The following is a 17825-nucleotide window of genomic DNA, read 5'->3' as shown; positions in this document are numbered from 1 at the left end:
TCATTTTTTATTTATTAATATTTTAAATTAAAATGAAAGAATATGTAAATAACACAACTGAATCTAAAAATTTATTATTTGTTTAATTTTAAATAATATTAAGATTAATAAGATTCTAAATTTATATCAAAAATAATATAAATAATGGAATTATTTAAATACAAAAATCTTAACGTTATAAAGTCGATTACGTAATATTCATAAGATAGATATAATAAATAATAATGTAGCATCTAATAAGAGAGAGACATATAACTACGGTTTTATTACAGTCTAGTTTCATGAATGTATGAATTTATGTTTTGTACATAGTGCGGAAAAGTTAATAACTTTTTCCCAGAAAAAGTTGTTTTTGTCTCTTTGATCATCGTAAGGACTTTTTACACATCAGAGACTGAAGCTTGTACGTATTATATTCGAATATACAACACATAAAACACATGTTTAAACAGTTATTTCTCTCGCAAAAACAGGTATATTTTTTATTAGTTTCAGTATTCAGATAATTTAATCTTGTTTCTTATAGGATAATTTTATGGTTGAATAGAAAAAGAGTAAAGAATAGAAATTTCTAAAAGTGTTATATTGCCATTGTAATGGCAATTTTACTTTTCTATAATTAAATATTTTACTTATTTCATATATGTAGTAAAATCAAAAGTATTTCAATTATTTTATGTATTTGTATATATTTTTACTTATAAAATACATAAAATGTAATTATCGCCACTTTAAACTAGATATTTAAAATCTGATAAAGATTTTCAGTACCTATATAAAAAAGCAATAAACAAAAATATATTTACTGATATATATAATTATCCATCATTGGATTGAAATTTATCAAAGCATTTTACTTCTTTTTTAGGATTGAATCGTCTGTTGCTGTAACAACAAGAAGTTCTGCCGTTCCCGCATAGATAATTAATAGAATTATTTATTTATCAGATATGAACAGATAGATGTTCGCTGTGTGTATAATCGTTTATGAGTGACTTAATGAACCACATTAACTCGATCACTTTGCTTCCGGTATAACGATAATAGGATATCGAGTATTAAATCGGAGCCCGTCAATTGCTGAAAGGAGATAAATAAAGATCTTCAACAGGATGTGGTTCTTCATGGCGTCATCAAATCTGATAAACGTAGTTTCCGAGCTGAATCTTTTGCTAGAATAAAAATAGTCGATGGGCGAACTTCTCCTTTCTTTTTATTTTTACAAACAGACCTTCTCTGTTTCTCGCATTTGGAACAAGGCAGCGAATCAATATATATAAATATGATATTTTCGCATTTCTACAATCTTCAATTATTGCAACCACATTTTTCAAACAAGATTGAAGGATATAAAAAAAATTGAATTCCAATAAAAATTGTTTAATGTTAAATAAATATTGAAGCATATTGGAATAATTAATCATTTGCGCAATAAAATAACTTTATTATAAATTCTTTTTTAGAAATGCATTTTACTAATACTTTAACAGAAAATATGTTTACACATTTTCATGTAATTTTTTTTTAATAATGAAAAAATTGTAAATATTAGATTTTTTTCTCCTCCGAAAAGTCGCAAACGCACAGTAATACTTTCAATTGAACAATCATGTTTACTTTTCTTATATGAATAAAAGAAAATTCAAAATTATGCAATTAAAAAGAGAAAACATTTTTGGTATACAAAAAACAGACAAATCATAATAACCGTCGGTAACCATCGTTAATACAATGTAAATTTTATCAGTTGGTTGCACAACTTTCTAGCACATAATTAGTAAGAAATATTTGTATGGTATGTAAACGCCATACGAATGTTAGCAGAAAATGTGGCCTGCGAGGAAAGCGATGGAGAGATATTTTTAGTTTCGACGTCAACTGAATTTACGATTTAAATCAAGCGAACGTTTGCATTGTATGACGGCCGACCTGTTCGCTCGTACCTATATGTAAAACAAAAGGATGGAGTCGAGCAATACATGAAAAAGCTTCTCTCAACAGTAAATAAACATGCTTAAATGAGATAAAATATTAAAAAGATATTTATTTTAAATAATTTCAAATAAGATTTTACAACAGTGCGCTTCTCTAAATCTAACATGTTTCTATTGTTCTTTCTATCTATGTTCTAATGTTTTTATTGTAACTAGTTGCATATTTTAGCACTTTATATATTTAAACGAATACATATGTGCACATATATACAAATATTATATGGTACATATTCTGTGTGTTCATATACATATATATAAAATAAATCTACATGATTAATCAAACAATTGTAATAATAATAGTAAGAATAAAAATTTTAATATACACACATATTAGATCTACAACTTAATTCTCGGCCTTTTTTTACCATAAAAAATTATAAAAGAATTAATCTAATCCAAGTAAGATAAAGCTAGCACGACATTCTGTCGATATAAAAAAAAAATACAACAGTTCCAGTAGCACTTTTCAATACAAATTTGTATATGTACTGTAGTCTTGAATATAGGAGCCGAAAATTAAGTTGTAGACTTTATAATAAAAAATGTAATGAAACTTTTAGGAGGCATTTCATGTATGGATTGCATTTTATGTATGGAGACATACGATTCTTACGAAAAAGGACGTTGGAAACAATCACTCGGGGATATTTTCTTCGCTGAACGTTAGTAACGGTTCGCGATCGTAGCAGATTGACCGTGAAACTAAAGCCATTTTATTTTCTTGCAAATGTCACAGTCTTTCCTTTCAAACTCCTTGAGAAAAACTACCGTTACTTTTTCCATCGAAAGAAAAACTAACTTTGTAATGTACGTGTGATGATAACGCAAAAGTTGTTCCTAACATGATATGCAAATTATTATAGTAATCTATTTCTTAAGAATTTTAATTATGGAAATGTTTTACATACGTCATAAAAAGAGTAAATTAAAGAGTTCGTATAATTAATAAAACTTACTATATACATGTAATGTTTTTATATATATTGTGTCTTGTAAGCAATAAGTGGTCCGATTTTTGTCGTATGTGATTTGACCGAGAAGATAGAACGCTGAAGATAATGCCTATCGATTTATCTTTTACACGCACACACATACGCGTGCGAGTACACACACACATATATACTCTAAACTAATTCGAGGATGTCTAAATTGAGGAAACTTGATGAATATATTTATATGTATGCGTTCATAAGCCGCATACAATATACACGTTTTTCTCAAAGGTCAGTATAATAGCATCGATTATCCTCTCTTGTCTTTTATATAATACATTAGCCTATAAAAATACTTTAAAGTGTTATAAGATAACTTTTTCTCTTCGTTCATGAACATTCGCGGCTAAAAGTGCAAATCGCGATCGATCGATCAGGAACGCTCCTGTTGTTTCTTTCCGTTCGGGAAATAAAATAATAAGTGACATGCTTCTATTAGAATCTTAGAAATAACTTTAATTAGCTATTTTCACAATTTTCAAGAAATATATTTTTAAACTTTTTTTTAGCAATCTTTTCAATTTTGTAATTAAGTAAACGTTAATATTCAAATTTCAAACGTATCTCTGTGCATATTTAAATGTCTATATAAATATAAGTATCAGTAAATATATGGCAATTCAGCAAGAAATGTTGACACACTATATAATTATAAAATCTTTACTAAATATAAAATTCCTATATAGCACATAAAAATATTTACAAAATATTTATCTTATTGTAGATATTTTTGTGATCTTAGATCATACAGATCATAAATATTTATTATAAATATTTAATATAAACAAAAATAAATTATAAAAAAAAATCGATGTGATCTTATGGTAAATATTATGAAAATATTTAATAAAGTATTATATATAATCCTATTTAAAAAAATAATTTATCTAATTTTATTGTTAAAGTAAGTATTATTGACTAGTATCATATTCTAGAATACATACGTCAAAAATACATAAAAAAAACGTTTTTTTCTGAATTTGGGATTAATTTAATTCATTATGCTTTAGAAGCGATCATCTATCTTAAAGTTGTATCATATTCAATGCTAATATCTCTGCAATTGTACGGGAACCACTATTTCAATATGATCTACGAACACTAAATATTAATGGATGTGTAGCTGTGATTTCATCAAGAAGCACACACGTATAGAGTTAAAACTTATTTTTTTCATAAATTAATTTAAAATAATTCCATTTCAACAAAAACAAGCTTCCAATAATTGCAACATAATATTTACTTTTAATAGCTATTTGTAGGTATGTATACATAGCGGGGTGCTAGTTTGTGTTTTGTGAAACAGATGACGTTCTCGACAAACATTTTAGAAATATTTGTAAAATATTCACACTAAAAATATCTATCCATATTTATTATAAATATTATGTAAAATATGTATACAATATTTTATAAAAATGTGTGGTAATAAATATTTACAAATATTTATCATAAACATTTTGTGCTATTATATAATAATTGAATTGTTCAGAAAAGGCAAAAGGAAATTGCATATTTAAAAATTAATTATTAAACGGAAGTATTAAATACATTTAGCAAGCTTTTAGAGATAATTACAAATTACTTATTTCAAGTTATTCAAATATCGTAGATATAAATTTCGTTATAATGTTATATTTTGGAAAACTATTTCCATTTCGATTTGTATTATTTTTCCTTTATTTAGGGAATCAATTTAAATATTTAATGCTTTTTTTAATTAAAAGATGATGTATTTAGAACACAATATACTCATATACATATAATATAAAATTTGAAAAATTTCGACTTATGTTACTTTTCTTACAAAGGTTCGATATATACGTATAGTTCTAATATTTATTTTTAAATAAACTCTTCTATATAAATTTCCTAAATTGTACCTAGATAACATTTACATAAGATGCATAAAATATTTAAAGATATCTTACATCTAAAACGTGTCTACATATAAAAGACATGTTATTATTTATATCACGATATTACTTAATCATGATGTGTTTGGATGTACATTTTTTTTCTAATAAGTATTACCTAAATTATACTTATTTCTCTCCCCCTTTCTTTTTCTTTTTTGCCTTAAATGTAATTATCAATTGTGTGAATATAAATAAAACAATTTATCAATAAATTTATTAATTATAATATTGTATATTAATGTTATCAGCTTACTAAAAGCTATTAATTCTTTCTGTATTTTAAATATTTTTATATTTACTTTTCGCTTTTATAGTGACAGTTGAACAATAAAACGATAAGATATGATATAAAAAAATCTTGTTAATCGGCGATATAGAATATGTACATAATACATTTAATAAATGCTTTCTCTTTATTCAGAAAATATTATTAAAAATGTTAAAACTCAATACAATAATACATTAATAACTTTTATCTTTAAATAGCACTTTTGATGTAAAAGGCAGATGCTAGTACACAGCATTTATATTATAATAACTAAAAATAGTATATCAGTGAAAGTCAAAGCACTCCGTACAAATATAAATATACTTATGTTTATTAAATTTTCCTGTAAATGTTTTAGAGCGCTACAGTTTGTTATTTCAGTGTATAGTCTACGAATAAAGATTGCCATCTTCCGAGATAACAGACAGGAAGTGATTAGCGCTCTTTGGGGTTCTAATTTAGTTATCACTTCTATTTCCTCGAACGAGAATTATACCTTCGCAATATATTTCAATTCCAGGTTAATATTGTTCAAATACAATGTGTTATATATTTCGATAGCGTATAATTACTAAAAAGAAATATGTCTAATTTTTATATAATCTTCGTTTGTCCGTTTTAATTAGTGAATAATTTACGTACTGAAAGGTGTCTGATAGTTCAAAATTTATAATAATATTTGAAGGTGAGAATGTCTCTATGGATACATGATATTTGAATATATACATTTATTTCTTTGAAATTTCTTTGGATGTATCTTTTTGATAAATATTTTTATATTTAAAGTTTTCTTGGACGATAATATCATAATAGATAATAACCACTAATTGAGGCGTAAACTACGAGGTCAGGATTGGTTAGCGAAGTAAGTAAACTCGTCATACCGAACATGATATCGTGCCATCCGTTTAATAACGGCGCTCGATTTTATAAAGCCTGCCCATTCACTAGAGAGGGCACGTCATCGACGTCATGGTTGAACATTTTTCACGTAGGCGAAGTACGCGGTCGAGGAAGTGAGCAAAAAGGGGGGGAGGAGGATCGAGCATAGAAAAGGAGAACAGGCGATCATCGTTCGAATTGCCGTTCATGTCCAGGTGCAAGCTCCCCTTGAACAGATCGGTGGGGGCCGTTCTACCCCTGTTTGGGGCGCAAGCTCAGCTTTCTGATTGGTTTCTGTGCCCCGTGACGTCATCGCACCGTTGGCGTTACGTGTAACTTCAAGCACGCGGAGCTTTGGTTTCAGTCAGTTGACTGGTATTCGCCATACGGAGCAGATCTCATCTTGAGATTCTGAGGATTACCGGACTTTGGTTATCAAGCTTATTCTTCTAAGATCTCACATCACTGTATCTTTTAACGCCTTCAGTTCCTTCTTACTTCCGAAAGGTGAGTGATTTTAATTTTTAATTTTACAGACATATGTTTTTAAATGATATTATTAATTTTTATTAAAAAATATGACTAAAATTAGTAAATTATTAACGTATCTCTTTATCTCTTTTATAAATTTTAATCCATAAATTTTAATCTTCATTTTATTGCTTAAAAAGTTCGACAAGGAAAGCATAAAAATTCTTCTTTCTGTTATGATAGTTTGAATAATATGAAATTGAAAAACTTTATATTTTAGAAAAAACAGATAAAATTTTTATTTAAAAAAGATCGAAATTGTTTAAATAAAATTGTTTCAAATAAGTATATTTTTGTATTACAAATACATAGAAAGTGTTTAAATTATTCATACTTACACTTAATTATAATTATTCTTATGTTACAAGAAATTATATTTTCTGAGTTACAAAAACTTTTAGGTTTTGATTTCTTTCGAACAGAATTAATTTAAAATATATATATTACAGAGATAAAAATTTTCATACATATTGAATAAATTCCAATAGAGTAAACTGTCCGTAAAATGAAGTTGAGTGAATGCTCATAGAGTTGATAGATTTAATTTTAACTTTAGAAGATTTTATCTTAAATTTTATTACTTTTTGCAAATTTTGTGATTTTATGCGTTGTGTATATTTTATTAGTTATTACATAATAAATTTCTTAAAATATACAGTTATTAAAATGATAAACTACCTAAAAGTCTTTTACGAAAAGTTAATTACCTAGTATGTAAATTGACTCTTCGACTTTCGAAGAAAATTAGAGATAAAGAGAAATAATAAGGTGAATAAGAAATAAAATAGTATAAGATAGATAAGTTATTTGTAAATGATTTAATCAGAGCAATCTTTTGAATCTGACACATATAAAAATATAACTATACAGTCTTTTAGCATAATATCTTAATCCTTAGATTTGATTTACTAAGATAATAATTCGTTTGCTCGGTAAAAGATATCGATATTATCGTAAATATTATTAGAGTTACGTCATTTTTGTAAAACAGAATAAATAAAAAATTTTTTTATTTTCAAGTTATATACATATGTACAAATTATACTTTATTGTACAAACAAGAATCTATTATTTTTTAACTTAACTTTGTGCAAATATTTAATCCAATGATTCCAACGTCAGTTGTTTAGTTGCAGACAAGGGTCGAGTTCCGTGCTAATGTTCGATTATATCATAGAAGCAACAGGCTTCCGATATAATGTGTAGTCTTATATAAGAGACACAGATTTCTTTTTTTTTTAAATAAAATTAACTGAAAGCATATCTTAATTTTATATTGATATCAACTTTATGATTTATAGTTATGAATTATTAATGTATGTGCAAATAATATAAATTTATAAACACATTAAGAATGAAAGTATTATGTGAGGTAAAAGAAAAAAGTGTTGAGTGCTTTTTTCGAGAGATATGCATAATAAAAGCGCAAAGGTCGTAAGCTACTTTACCATATATTTTAGTAGATATAAAAAAATAATACGTAATTACTGTCTCTCTCTCTCTCTCTCTCTCTCTCTCTCTCTCTCTCTCTCTCTTACTTCAAAAGTGACATAGCTCTAAAAATTAAGTTTTATAGAAAAGAACAAAAGATGTCTCTTAATTTCATAGAAAATGATTAATTGACTAAATAATATAAGCACAAAAGGAATATATTCTTAACAAATTTTTCATAACCTTGATAAAATAATTTTTTTTTATTTATAACGATATTGATAATATTTTGTGACGTTAAGTTAGTTCACTTTTAATATAATTGATAGCTAGAACAATGTTTTCTTAATTTATATCATAGTATTGTAATAGTAATGCGAAATCAATTCAGTCCGACCTAACATGATTTCCTTATATCTATTATATATACAGGGTGTGCTCAAAAAAATTTTGCAATTCTATTATTCAATAGAGAAAAGTTTCAGAATCTATTTTTGAATTGCGATGTAATGTGTGTATAATTTTTAACAGAATTATAAACTATCAAATTTAAAAATACTCTTTTCATTTAATTCGCAGTAATTTAATAACAAAAGATTTTAGAATTATTTAAACAAAATAATTTTGTAGAAATTTTATAAAATTTTATAACAGAAAATAAAAAATATTTGCAAGATTTTTTGGCCATGTCACATATACATAATAAGAAAAAAATTTATAATTTTATCCGCTCATAGTTTTCTGTATGTAAAAGTTACCAAACTCATAGAAACTCAAAAAACGTAGTGGATATTTTAAGCTTTAATCTTTTAAATTTAAATTTCGTAAAAATATTTTTATTTAATTTTGTAAATTACAGTTGTTTGATTTTTGAAGCTTGCAACGCTACAATAAACATATTTTGTTCTAATTTTATGAATATGTATATATAATTGAAAATAAAAATAATGAAAAAATGTCTTACAATTTCTTAATTTTTTAAAATAATTCATCGTGTATATACATTGATAATCCAAGTTATTTTTTTCTATAAATAAAATAGGAATTATAAAGTATAGGAGCGTAATGAATAGAACGCAATGGAACAATGTGTAAAACATACTCTAATATACATTACTTGAATCGATCAAGTTTGAACATTATGGTTTAATTTTATAAGTAATTTTTTTAGCGATAACAATAGATGTAATCTGTACTACAATCGCTTATTGAGCATTCAGTGAGCTTTGGCATTTGTTTGGTGTATATTTTTGGATCTAACGAAATATGCTAATCAGATGCAAGAACTCACTGGCTTAGTGAAAATTGTGTAGTACTGAATGCACCCAGTAAATTAAAATCTCACTCTCTCGAAAGCGAATTTAAATGTTAAATTTTGTAAATAAATTACAGATTAATTACTTTGCCTTCTATGTCGTTTTCACTTTTCAACAAATGAATTATTACAATCTAAGTAGCAAAGTAATATTTTAATGATATTTTATTGATATTAAAAGTGTCATTAAGATGTTATGAAAAAATCATTGGACGTGTCTTTGCTATCTAATCGGGAAGTGTTCATGTAACTTTTGAACTTTGCAACTTAAAATTGATTCACTCATGATGTTAAAAACCGAGAGACTTTAATTTATTAAGATCTTTAAGGATGGTTCAAAATTAAGTTGCAATGTTCGAGAATTTGATTGAGTCAAATAACACAAATTAAAATAATATTCTATATATTATTAAATTGCTAATAACATTTTTTAATTATAAAAATATTAACTATTGAAATATTAAATATTAAATTAACTAAAATATTTTAATTAGTTTTTGTTAGTGATATTTTAGATATAAAAAAAAAATGAATAGAAAAATGCAGATGTTCTGGACTGCTATTTGCTGGAAAGCAATATACAACAAGATTAATCTATTAAACATTTTTGTTTAATATCTAGCATTAATTTTCCTTTGATTATACTTTTTAAGCTGGTGCAACTATTATATGAAATTTATAAATTCAATTTAATTGCCGAAAATTACGAAAAGCTACTTACGTGTAAAAAATTTAAAAATATTCGTCTCTCATGTTTGCTGCAATACGCAAATAAAACAATATTTTTTTTACAGAATCACAATTCTTTCATTTATATAGAAACAGAAAACAAATATGTTTTTGGAAAGAGTGTTGAATTGTAAGATGCATGCTGGCCAATTCTACTTTTTATACGAAAGAATACGAAAGAAGGGGGATAGATGAAGGGCTATCGAGAGCAGTTTTGTGAAACGTTAGTCGGGATGCGACTTCGTTCGGAGAGTGGGTTACAATTTCGCACAGAGAGACAGTCTTAATTCCCGATGCTTTACGACTGTGGTACTTATTCCCGCGTGAGCGCTTCAAATGCGGCTTATACCAACGCCGATGAGGATTACTTCGATGTATATATGTACCAACTCTGCTACCATCGCTCGTTAGCGCGGAATGGAGTCATCCGCTATAATAAGCTGATGTGTTCCAAAGGGACAAACATTGTATTATATTTATTGGACTCTACGGGACACGAGCACTATATAGCGTATAAACGCTAAAGTTTCTATCGTGTGGGAGCATGTCTGGGGACGTAGAGCAACTTTTAAATTCGTTCATACTTGTCCGTGCCAGCGGACCATTTCTCATGTTTTCATCGATTCAAAAATATCGGTGAATAAACTTGTTCTCTCTTTTGCTGGTCTCGTATATACAAACCTGCGTTTCCCCATGGAAAATGTTCACTTGGTGAAATTCCTGTCTGAGAGCTTGTGAGAATTCTTTTAAACATGCAGAACATTTGTCATTTTAATTTTGTCATTGAAGCGTTATGATTCTTTAAAAAAAAAGAAATTGAAAGTAAATTAGCATGCCTTTATTTACATCGTGATTATGTGTAATGATTGATTTCATTAAATGCATTTTTGTCACTATTGAAGAAATGAGAGAAATGTAATGTCATTTTTCATATTTAAATGAATTTTTCTATTTTCTCTTATTTAGTATATTTAATAAAATTATCTAAACAAAAATAGATGAAACGTTATTACGATATTATTTGTATTTCACAATACATGCTGGGCAAATGTTAATTTCTAATTGTTGATAGCATTATTAGTTTAATTTATGAACTTATTTAGATATATGTATGTTGTTGAAAATACATGATTTCTAGCTAAAGACCATTTCACGAGTTTAAATTGACAGTGATTGTATATATGTATAATTTACTCGAGCAAGAGAAATGTGTGTGCAGAAATCAAGAAAATAGTAAGTTTTATATAATGTGACCTTTTGCAATAATTCTTTTAGCTAATCTAATTAAGTCAGAACATTAATTGTTACAAAAACTTATAATTTATTCAAACGTTTTATTATCCAGCTAATTTTTATGCAATGTGCATATGCTATACGATATTCCCTTATGACCAATCGTTTTATTTTAATTATTTGATTGTGTAATCACGCCTGCGATCTGTGTGATCTGCAAATATTACCGTAATTATGACTTGTTGAGAAATAATATGTATTTTAACAATAAATAGCGTTTTCATCTCCTCAAATATTTAATATAGCAAATATTTGACACAATTATGTTTACGTAATTAAAAAAATACTTTATTTTTAAAGTTAAAATTATAAGCAATTTCTAATTAAAATTTTAACTTACACATCAGCTTTTTTTCAGGAACATAGAAGTCCTATATTTAAATAACACACACAAACACTCATACACTGATATTTATACATACAGGATAAGTCATTTTAAGCAACATATTGATTTTTCTCGAAAGTCAAGGGTTAAAAATCTCGAAAGTCAAATTATACGATTTAGTCGATAATACAGGAGGCTTTAGGATCCCCTTAAGATAAAGATATAAAAAACAATAGTTTACAAGATATTTTGTATTTTATTCAGGCACAATTAACATAAAATATTAAATATATTATAAACTATTAATTTTTTGATAATCATATATATTAACACTTTTATGAATAGAATAATCATCTTTTTTAAATCACCTTTTATACACGAAATATTTTTTAATACAAGTCTTGGTTTGAAAAATCGATGCATTCCTTAAAATGACTCAGTTGTATAGTATAGCATAATATTGAATATACATATAGTATAACGTATTGCTCTTTTAATATAAAAGATTTTGTACAGAATTTTTTTTGGTTACTTGTACTATGACATTTTTTAATGATTAATTATTTCAATTATCCAATTTGTTGTTTGTAAAATAAGTTTAATAAAATAATGCCGAACTGTAATCAACCGAAACACTAATGAAATTTGCAAATTTTAATATTCATGAGGATAAATTAGCAAATATTATTTTCAGTTTGATCGTATTCGTATAATTTAAATGAGAAATCAAGGTTTATGATTCATTAATATCTCTTTATTTTACAATGTTATAAAATAACTTTAAAAGTATTAATTATTATCATAATATTACACCTATAAGATATCATACTACATAAAATTTTATTTAATTTTCCAGTATGTTTACAAAATTTTATGTTCTTATCTTTTTTTGTAACTGCATTTTTATTTCTTTATCCTTGCTTCTTTATTTCTTCTTTCTTATCTGTATCTGAATTATTAGTATAAATAATCTATTTAAAACGAAATATAACACATCTAATTAACATTTCAATATCATATACGTGCATGTGATTTGACAAGGAAGCTAATAATGGTCGTACTATATATACTTTCTGTTCCTTGTATTTGCATAGAAAATGAGAGACACGGAAAGACGATTGGATGAGCTTTGAGAGTAACTTACCAAAGAGATTATAGCTTAGGGAACGATAAGAAGAAGGAAAGGAATGCAAGGAAATAGCGAATTATAGACTCAATTTCCGAAACTCCTTCTCGTGAGAGAATTAATTATCCTCATCAGGATACACATGTTGAGCATTAAAATTGTGACTATACAGTTGAATAGTCAATGATGTTAAATATCTTTCTATAAGTTTTATAAGTAATGAAATTAAAATAATGTTTTTTTATGCTTTAAAAGTTGATAAAAAATTAGGAATATAAACATGTTTTCATGTGTATTCATTTCTTTATCTTTAACTAAAAATCTAAACTAAATCCTTTAATTATATGATATCAACACCATTGCCTATGCTCTTTTTAATACATAATGTTGGATCTCGCTTTCTTTCTCTCTCTCTCTTTCTCTACCTCTCTTCACAATATAATAGTTTGCAATATATATGTTTAGTTTTAGATTTCAAGTAGCAAGTTATTAATGATAATCATTGACATCAAATCATTTGAGCACTTCATTTTGGCGTATCGAGGAATGCCCATTGAGTTTATAACCGCAGATTGCGTATCTCGAACAATGGTTTGAAAATAGCTTTGCACTTCTAAACGCATTATAATGCTCTGTCATCCGATTAAACTTTTCGAAATAGAAATGGTATTTTGAAATTTTGTTTATTGGTTTTCGAAATTGTGAAGAAAAGCAAAACGGTATGATGTTATGAGAACGAAAATATCACGTTATACGCGTGAACTTATACAATGTTTCTAAGTATTAATAGTAATATGTAAACCTATTTCCATTGTTTTTAGTAATTTTGTAGACAGAAATCTGACTGGCGTTACAATAATTTAAATGATTATTTGAAATTTACTCCAAATTTTTTATTACTTTATGCTCATGCATATATGTCTTATTGCTAATTGGAATAAATGTAATTAACTCTGCTAAAAAATACATAGAAAATAAAATTAAAAAGTATGTTTTAAATTTTTGATATAAAAGCTGTCCTGTGTTCCTCTGTGTTAATTAAGTCAATATCATTATACGAGGGTTAGTTCAAAAGTAAGTTTCCCTATTTTAGGAAAAACAGAAAGACAAAATTTGAAAAAAAATTCATTTTAACTTATTATATTTTGGTTATTTAAAAAAAAATCGATATTTTTTTGCATATTATCTATTAGTAATTAATTAGTATATAAAAATTAATTTAATACATGTTTAATCGCATGCTATATCTTGGTTATTAAAATTATTTTAACATTTGTATCAAAAAACGAGATTTCAAAATAGTTATAAGTACGTTTCTTATTCCTTTTTTTATATTCTTTGCGATATACATATAAAATTAATGTGTCTCATATATATATTATTGATGGCTATAAGTAAAATGTGTGGGTATTAGCTATACTCGTTTAGATTTTTTGTTATATATTACACTTACACACATATATATATATATATATACACAACAAGTCAAATAGTTATACGTTAAGTTATTTAAAGTGACTTGTCTTTTTCATATACAATCTTAGCAATTACGTCATTCTATTATCTCATAATTGGCGTAATTAGCTAATCAGAATAATTGTAGATTTTGCGATCGCATTTACATAATATCTCCAAGATGTTTTAGACCGTATATTTAACTAAATATATCATTTTTAAGAAATTTATAATTCACATGTTTTTCTTCATTAGTTATATTACTCTGATTTTAATATTCTAATTAAATGTAATATATCTTAATTTAATAATAAGCTTTATATTTGAGATTTTGAGATAATGTTTTATTAATTAGTTGAAAATTGGGGATAATGGAGTTGCTACAGTGCTTCTAGTATTTATCACTGACCGAATTTGTATGTTACATTATTTAATCTTTAACGAGAATTCCGCTGAAATTTCCGTATAAAATTTATAATTTATGCCTGTAATATTCAAATACATATTGAATATTTGCATCGTATAATGCCTTTTATTTCAAATTTTTGTAATGTTGTAAATCGATTCTTCAATTTATTAATTCTTATTTTATACTTTATTTGTGTAAAGAAAGAGCTGTATTATACAATATTGTGGAATAAGAAAATCTTAATATATTTAATTGAAAATTCGGGATTGTAATTTTTTTAAATTTAAGAAATTGTTCGTTATTAATGTTTTATTGAAAAGCACGATTTGCCTTTTATCGACACTTGATTATCTTGCAACATTTTAACAAATGTCATTCTATAGTTAAACAATTAAATATTAATTTAAAAATTGGACAACATATTAAAATGAAAATATCTTTCATTAAAAAAATATTATTTGTATTATTCACCACTCAAATCGACATAAAAGTGCAGTTCGTGCGATATCGCAGGAAAAGTTGTTATAAGAGCTGTAAAATAATCACATCTATTCTATACTTTCGGCTTAACGTTGATTTCCATGTATCCTTTAATCTAATTTTTGTATACAGACTTGAGCTTAATTAAATTGCAAAAAACAAAAAAAAATATTTTTTTGTTTTTTGCCAACAGGCAAATTTGCAAATTGCTATTTCTGCGTGCGTGCACAAGAGATTACTTATCTACAGATATATCATATTTAACCACAAAACGGTAGAGTGAAAATATCAATAAATGTCAAAGTTAAATCCATTTATATTGCGTGGATATATCGCGGTATCCACTTATTTTGCGTATAAACACTACATATTATTGCTGGCGTGTTCATAGTTTATATTTATCCATTTTTATCCTAATAGCTAGACCCAAATAGCTAGACCCTAATAGCTAGACCAAAATTTTATGTTATACTCTATACTATATAAATGTATTGAATGATTCAGTGACGACAAATACTTTGTCGATGCTAATACGATCGATGTATCTTTCTGCAGCTGAAAGCTCTATTTCTTTGTGCGAATATGCCAGATTTTATCGGCTTTATACGTATATTGCGCTTTGAACGGTTGAAATTATTATTTCTACCTACTTCTGATTCAATTTACGACTAATCTTTTTTCAGTGAAAATTTTCGATGACGCGTCGTGTCATCCACATGTGTTTAATCTTGAATACTACATTTGTAACAAGATTTTAAATTAAAATTTCGTTAAAGCAAATTGTGAAATGAGATAATAAAATATCTCGAGATATTACCTTCCTCTTGGTGATTTCTCTTTCGTATTTGTTAATTATTTCTATTTGTTGTGAACACATTACAATAGACTGCCATGTTGTTGTCATGCTGGAATAGATTTGCAACGCTTCAATAATCACGATCGAGTTGTTGTGTAAATTGGATACAGTTAATTGGATAGATTCGTATAAGATAATTATAAATCTGTTTAAAATGTACGGAAGATGCTAATGACGTTCTGACTGCAAAGATGGGCAGTTAATTAACATTTTTCCGTTGCGGAAAACGCCCATCATACTTGATGAAAATTTTTAAGATAATTTTTGGATGGTACATTTTTTAAATTTAATAATTGTAAATTTTATATTTCGGCACCTAAATTATATTTTTAATAGAAGCACTACAGAGTTAATTTTTATTGTGAAACTCTCTCTTCAGTGATAATTAAGATATTAATTAATCATTCCTCCTTATGCAAAAGTTACTGTCAGTTATATAAAATTACGCGTCGAACAATAATTAGTTTTGGATGCCACGTAATCAGTATGTCTGACATATGTGCGTTTGTACTACTTGTTCATTAATGTTCCTGTGCTATAATTTCGTTATTCTACGCAAGATTAATAAACATTTAAAATATGTTTTGTAAAATTATATACTTTAATATAAAATTTATAAAATTCACAAATTCTATACAATTAATTCATATATTTTTAATGCGTGTGGTAATCACATACATACATAATTTTGAGTATCACTTTTCTTTTAATTACTTTTTATAAATTTAGAAAATGTTTGTCTTTTTCTTTTTACAAAGTTTTGAATTAAATGCCTAATTACTTAAATTTGAAAAATAAAAAAATAATTTGACAAATTATGAATAAATAATATTGATAAATAATATATTTTATTTTTCTATCATGCGATTTTAAATAAAATTTATGATTTTAAATGATGTGTAGAAAAATTTAATTTTAGATATTGATTATATATTTACTAAGGTGTTTAATTATATGTTTATATTCATGGTAACAAATTTTACATATATTATATACTTTTTAAGATATATCTGTTTGCAATTTAGTAAGTTTTTTGAAGTAATATATATTTAAAATAATAAGTTTTATATTTGAGTAAATATATTGTCGATAAGTGGCATAACAGAATTAATTTTTATTTTTATTTTGAAGCATGAGAAACGATATAATACATAAAAAGGAATTGACAGTTTTAAACAGGTTTAAAAAGTAAAAGAAAAATGGTAATACACTTGTTGAGTCTACTCGACCTCACACTTTGCATTGCGTAGATCTGATATGTGCTTATTTTACTATATATCAAATTAGTATTTTTGATTTTTACTAAGCGGGTAGTAAATTTTATTTTAAATTATAAATTAATAAAATGTATTAAACCTACGTAAAATAATGGTAGGAGTAAAAAATATAAAATACAAATGATCAAACGTACATACAATTCTATTTATAAATTTATTGCAACAACATACGTTTCATAATGAACTATTATATTAAACACGTAAGTCTAATTGCATTGACAACAATTCTTAAATAATTATTAACAGATTTGCAAAACATTTCACGTGCCACATTTATGGATACAATCTACCTATGGATACAACTATGAAGCGTGTTATTTTCTCACTACATTATGACATATCTGCCGTTTCATATCATATGTTATATTGGACAGCATGCGAGAGAGACAGTACGTGGACAGTAAGCGGATTTAAAAATTGCTTTAGTCGCTTCATCTGTGTATGTCATTTTACGCTATGGATTAAAGATTTATTTTGATCGGTATGAAAAGGTACAAAAAATCGTGGTTTATCTGGTTTTGTACACGTCAAACTTCACTCATT

The 17825-nt window shown here is 26.0% G+C and overlaps 1 protein-coding gene across 2 annotated transcripts in view; it reads left to right on the top strand.

Moving 5' to 3' along the window:
* Window positions 1–6511: 6511 nt before the first annotated feature.
* Tk (tachykinin) overlaps window positions 6512–17825 on the top strand; it is a 57457-nt gene continuing 46143 nt past the window's right edge. For both annotated transcript variants that reach the window (XM_018544523.1, XM_018544522.1), the window contains exon 1: window positions 6512–6562. The gene's annotated coding sequence lies outside the window, so the exon portion shown is untranslated. The remainder of the gene's footprint in view (window positions 6563–17825) is intronic.

This window comes from Cyphomyrmex costatus, unplaced genomic scaffold (genome assembly GCF_001594065.2).
Source record: "Cyphomyrmex costatus isolate MS0001 unplaced genomic scaffold, Ccosl1.0 scaffold449, whole genome shotgun sequence".
In the NCBI taxonomy this organism is placed as follows: Eukaryota; Metazoa; Arthropoda; class Insecta; order Hymenoptera; family Formicidae; genus Cyphomyrmex; species Cyphomyrmex costatus.
Note: the sequence above shows the minus strand (reverse complement) of the source record. Positions and strands in the feature narration are given on the sequence as shown.